This window comes from Dasypus novemcinctus, chromosome 7, assembly GCF_030445035.2.
Source record: "Dasypus novemcinctus isolate mDasNov1 chromosome 7, mDasNov1.1.hap2, whole genome shotgun sequence".
NCBI lineage: Eukaryota > Metazoa > Chordata > Mammalia > Cingulata > Dasypodidae > Dasypus > Dasypus novemcinctus.
In genome coordinates this window covers 43253047-43259046 of record NC_080679.1, presented here as the reverse complement: position 1 = coordinate 43259046, position 6000 = coordinate 43253047, and the positions used below count along the sequence as shown (strand labels likewise).

Genomic DNA, 6000 nt, shown 5'->3' with positions numbered 1-6000 from the left:
ACTGCATCGCCTGGGCTAGGGTCACTGAGTCTATGCCTGGTATGTTGGGTCCAAGCAATGTCGTGGTCAAGGGCACGGTCTCAGGGGTTAGGGAGCTCATTCCTGGGCTTGTGAAGCCTGCCTCCACCTCTTACCACCTGTGCTAGTTGGAAAAATTACTTAACATCTCTGTGCATTAGACTCCTGTATTGGTCAGAGTTCTCCAGGGAAATAAAACCTATAGGAAATAGAGAGACAGAGAAAGCATGAAGGCTGGCAAGTCTGAATTCTGTAGGGAAGGCCACAGGCTGGAAACTCCCGTAAAGGCGATTCTGAAGTCCGGGCGAGTTCCAACTCAGTAAGGCAGGCTGCAAGCTGGAAAGGTCAATAAAGGTGAAGTTGAGTTCCCCAGGGAGAGCTGGCCAGCTGAAGCAGAGGCAGAGATTCTCCTTCCGACCTCAGAACTCCTGGCTTCTGGCTTTTAGCACCTCCAACTAATTGGATGAGGAGATCCCCGCATTGCTGAGGGCAATCTCCTTGGTTGAATGTAGAAACAAGCAGCCATAGATGCAATCAACTGATTTTAGATGCAAATCCATCTACAAAATACCCTCACAGTAGCCAGCGGACCAGTGCTTGCTTGACCAAGCAACTAGATATTATAACCTTACCAGACTGCTGCATGAAATTAATCATCACAGCTCTTCATTTATGACAGGAGGATAAGTAAATTAGCTACCTCTTAGGGTGGTCACAGCGATTACATTAGATCATGAACATAGTCAGTGCCTGATGCCCAGTCAGTATTATATAAGCAGCAGCTCTTTTTATTATTATTGTAGTCATATCTGATAATAGAGTAAAATCAAATGTTAGTTTAAAATCAAAGGGAAGACAAGAGCCTTCTCTTCGCCCTCCTCCTGTTCTTCCTTTCCTCCTCCTCCTCCTTTCCCCCTCTTCCACTCCTTATCCTTCCTTATCCTGTACCCGTCTCCCATCTCCCCCATACCCCTCCCCTCCTCCACTTTGCCTTTCCCCTCATCCCCCTCCACCTGCCTAACTGACCTTCTGCCTCGGGCCAGGAGCCAGGTGCCCTTCCTCAGAACTACCCCCCACTCCAGTGACACCTCAGGTCAACTCGGATGGTTGCCAAGAACTGCCCATCACACCAGGCTTTCCAGGCCCCAAGGCCAGCTGGCTCGGGCTCACCCAGCCCCGGAACTGCTCCCACTCTCCTACCCAACCCAGCTCTGAAGACTGGACTTCTTGAGGGGAAAATGTGGCAAAAATGAAGAGTCTGGAAAGCAGAAATCATTAAAGAGGATACCCCCAGGAAGAATGGAAGTGAAAAGCCATTGCAAGTCGTAGAAGAGGAGCCTAATGCAATTTCCTCAGAACAAGCCATGGGACACCTTGGTCATCTGCTACCTCACAAGTCCAGGTGGGGTCCTGGCCCAGCAGCACGGGCATCTCCGGGGAGCCGGTGCGAGACGCAGAGTCTCTCCACCCCAGGCCTACTGATCAGAACCTGCGTGTTTACCACACCTCCAGGTGGTTTGTGTGCACAGTGAAGTTGGAGAAGCACAGCTTTGCTCTACCAGGGAGACTGAAGCCTTTTTCTTCTTTGTTAGAGGAGTTGTGGGTTTATAGAACAATCATGCATGAAATACAAGATTCCTGTAAACCTCCTTATTATTAACACCTTGGATCGTTGTGGAACATTTGTTACAACTAATAATAGCACATTTTTATATTTGTACTATTAATTGAAATCCATGGCTTAACTTAGATTTCGCTGTTTGTGTAGTGCAGTTCCACAGATTTAAAAAAAATTTTATTCTATTACCATACATACTATTTAATGAGACAGGCTTTATATCAAGAGTGTTCTCTAGTAGGCAGCCTTCTAATTTGGCCCCAATGATCCCCACGTCCTGGTTATCACCCCTTGAGAGTGAACTGGATCTAGTGACTTGCTACTAAAACGAGAATATGGCAAATGTGTTGGAATGTCAACACCAAAAGAATGAGCAAAAAGACAGTACATAAATTGGAATTCATCGAAATTTAAAACTTTCGTGCATCAAAGAACATGATCAAGAAAGTGAAAAAACAACCTACAGAATGGAAGAAAATAGCTGCAAATCATATGTCTGGTAAGAGTTTAATATTCAAAAAATATAGATATCTCCTACAACTCAATACCAAAAAGACATACAACCTGATTTAAAAATGGGCAAAGGACTTGAACTGACATTTCTCTAAAGAAGATATACAAATGGTCAGTGAGCACATGAAAAGATGCTCAACAGCATTAGCATTATAGGGAAATACAAATTAAAACCACAGGGAGATGCTACTTCACACCCACTAGGATGTATTATTTTAAAAAGAGAAAATTGAAAATCCTGGCAAGGATGTGGAGAAATTGGAATCTTCATTGCCTTGCTGGTGGAAATGCAAAATGGTACAGCTGCTGTGGAAAACAGTTTTATGGCTCCTCAGGAAGTGTTTACTTCTTGACCCAGTGTTTTAGTTTGCTAAAGGCTGCTAAATAGAGGGAGCGATATACTAGAAATAGGTCGGCTTTTATAATATAAATTTATTAGGTTAAAAGCCTACAGCTCTGAGGCTGTGAAAATGTCCAGATCAAGACATCATCAGAGATGCCTTCTCATCGAAGGTTGGCTGTGAGCAGTCGGGCACATGGCAGGGCACAATGGAGGCTCCGCCCAAATCAAGGCATCAAGCAAGCGGCTCTCCTCCAGCTCAGCTGTGGGCGATCAGGCAGATGGCTTCACTCTGCCCTCTCCTCCAGGCCTCTCTCAGCTTCTCAGGGACCTCTTTCTGCGCCTCTGTGCTCTGCTGATTCTAGCCTTTTTCACCCGGGACCTCTTTCTCAGCCTCTCAGAGTTTCTCTTTCTCTGCTTCTTTTTCCTATGTGTTTCTGCTTTCAGAAAAAAGGTGATGTAACATAGATTAGGAGGAGAGATTAGATCACAGGTGATATAACATAGATTAAGAAGAGAGATTAGATCAGAGGTGATGTAACATAGATTAGAGAAGTGCATGTGTACGTGTGTGAATGTGCCTGGGCGTGTGGGTGTGCCAATATACCTACACATGTGGGGTACAAGTAGAAGTGGTATATGTGGCAGGGAAGTGGTATCTAAATTATTGTCTTCAATAATAGGAAATCAATAGATAATCCACAAAGTTTATGAACAAAAGGAATAGCATATTAAGGATATCATTTCAATAATATGAAAGCAAATACTCCCAAGAAATATTAAAAGCGTTAAAGCTGGGGACTGGAGGATGGGGAGGGATAGGGCAGGGTGCCACTGCTTTTCATCACAAGCCTTGTAGCTCTATTTGATTTCTTAAACTATGTGAATTTATTAGTTTGATGAAAATAAACATTACTTTTAAAAAACTGCCCTCCCCCCCCAATCAAATGTCTTTCCAACTGGCTGTATGAAGAAGATTTGGGCAGATCCTTCAATTCTTTGGATAATTATCCATATAGAAGGTTGCCCCAAGTGTTGAGTCTCCACACATCCTAGTTGGTCTGTGCTGAGATGCTTGCACCGTATGCCCTCACTCTGAGTCCCTGGCCTTGAGCCTGGCAGCCAGTCAGAGCCCTACAGCAAGGTCAGGGAGAACAGAGACCAGGGCCAGCTGCTCTATGTCCTTCAGCCTGGGGCGGGGCACGGCAGGCAGGGAGCCTCAACAGTTGGGACTTTGGCAGAAGGAGTGAAGGCCCCACCCAAGGAGGGGCCAGCCAAGCCGGAGACAGAGCCCTCCTCTCCTCCCATCACACACAAACCCCACAACACACCCTCCCAACACCCCCGCCCCACACAACATGGACATACACTCACGTGCACACACCAGCCAAGCTGTCCCGGTCTCTGTCACCTCCTGCGTTACCCTTTGCTCTAGGGAAGACCCTAGCAAGGGCTCTTGACTCCAGTCTGCTTTGTAGACTGGAGTGGAAGGTGATGGAAGGCGGCAGGAGGGACCTGGGGTCTGACTCATCTGTGTACTCGCTGCGTACCCTGGTGAGAGACTTCTCGGAGCTTCAGTTTCCTTGTCTGTAAAATGATGATAACAGTGTCTACCTTAGAGAAGTAGTATCTGGAGTAACCTGAAAAATAACCAGAAAACATTCACCACAAGTGCCTGGTACACTGCCATTGCCTGTAAATGATAATGGTTGGGTTGTCCTTGTTAGTGTTTCTTGCCGTTTGCTGAGAATAGGAAAGGCAAAGGGCAAAGTAAGGGGATGGCGAGACTTGAGATGAACTGTTAAATGAAGGAAGGCCCCCCACCCCAGAAAGAAATCAGTACCCCTTGTCCTCTCTGTAGGTTTCTGAGCATCTATAGCAACCCAGAGACTTGCATCTGTCATGACCCCCAACTTGGGTCTTTAAGAAGACAGAGTTATAATATCTACCCTAATCACTTATTTGAACAGAAGAACCCTTCCTTGGTTTGTCATCCCAGCTGCCTGTCAGCGGGAGTCAGTGTGGTGGCAGTTCCCTGGTGACCGTCATTCAGGAGGAGTACCAGCCCCCAGGTCCTGTTCTCCCTTGACCATCCCCCACAGCAGAGCCATGGGCACACCTCAGAGTCATGTGCTAATGACCATCCCAGGTTGGGACCTTCCCTCAGGATCTTGCTCCCAGCCAGGCAGCTGTACCAGGTCATCTTCCTCTCTGACAATGGTTCTTTCCCTTTTTGGGGTCCTGGGCCCCTTGGAGAATCTGGTGCAAGGGACAAATGCTTTCTTGCAATTTTGCTTACATTCCAGTGGGCTTCTGGGCTGCTTTAAAGATCCCTGTTCCAGGAGATATGGGGACACCAGAACCTGCTCCCCGTCTTGGCTCTTTCTCTGCAGAATTGATCGGAGTTTGGCTTCCCCAAGGAGCAAAGAGTCATTCCAACTGGTGGCCTCTGTAGGGCCAGCTTGTTAAAGCGAGCAGCCCAGCATGCACTGTGCAGCTTTCTTAAAGTTTTGCATTCTGGCAGTGAGCCCGGAGAGGACCAGGCCAAGTCAGGCACACATATTCCCTCCCTTCCTCCAGCAGCAGCGAGGGAGCCTCAAAGATCTTTTGCAGGAGTTTGCATCTTTGTTTGTACGACTTTTATTTATTTATTTATTTTAAAGTCCTCATGGTGGGAAACGGACTTTGGCCCAGTGGTTAGGGCGTCCGTCTACCATATGGGAGGTCCGCGGTTCAAACCCCGGGCCTCCTTGACCCGTGTGGAGCTGGCCGTGCGCAGTGCTGATGCGCGCAAGGAGTGCCCTGCCACGCGGGGGAGTGCCCTGCCACGCGGGGGTGTCCCCCGCGTAGGGGTGCCCCACGCGCAAGGAGTGTGCCCCATAAGGAGAGCCCCCCAGCATGAAAGAAAGAGCAGCCTGCCCAGGAATGGCGCCGCCCACACTTCCCGTGCCGCTGACAACAACAGAAGCGGACAAAGAAACAAGACGCAGCAAATAGACACCAAGAACAGATAACCAGGGGAGGGGGGGAATTAAATAAATAAATAAATCTTTAAAAAAAAATAAAGTCCTCATGGTACCTCTTTTTTTTTTTAAGATTTATTTATTTATTTATCCCCCTCCCCCCCACCCTCACCCCCGCCACTGCCTCCGCCCCAGCTGTCTGTTCTCTGTGTCTATTTGCTGCGTGTTCTTTTTGGTCCGCTTCTGTTGTCAGCTGCACGGGAATCTGTGTTTCTTTTTGTTGCGTCTTATTGCTGTGTCAGATCTCCGTGTGTGTGGCACCATTCCTGGGCAGGCTGCACTTTCCTTCGCGCTGGGCGGCTCTCCTTACAGGGCGCACTCGTTGCGCGTGGGGCTCCCCTACATGGGGGACACCCCCGCGTGGCAGGGCACTCCTTGCACGCATCAGCACTGCGCATGGGCCAGCTCCACACGGGTCAAGGAGGCCTGGGGTTTGAACCACGGACCTCCCATGTAGTAGACGGACGCCCTAACCACTGGGCCAAGTC

The 6000-nt window shown here is 48.3% G+C and overlaps 1 long non-coding RNA gene across 1 annotated transcript in view; it reads right to left on the bottom strand.

Annotated features, from left to right (window-relative positions):
• Nucleotides 1–2129: 2129 nt before the first annotated feature.
• The window catches only part of LOC131279156 (uncharacterized), a 48027-nt gene continuing 44156 nt past the window's right edge, over nucleotides 2130–6000 (bottom strand). Inside the window, exons 5-6 of the long non-coding RNA XR_011649233.1 lie at nucleotides 4040–4129; nucleotides 2130–2926 (exon numbers count right to left, since the gene is read on the bottom strand). This is a non-coding gene — a long non-coding RNA (uncharacterized lncRNA). The remainder of the gene's footprint in view (nucleotides 2927–4039; nucleotides 4130–6000) is intronic.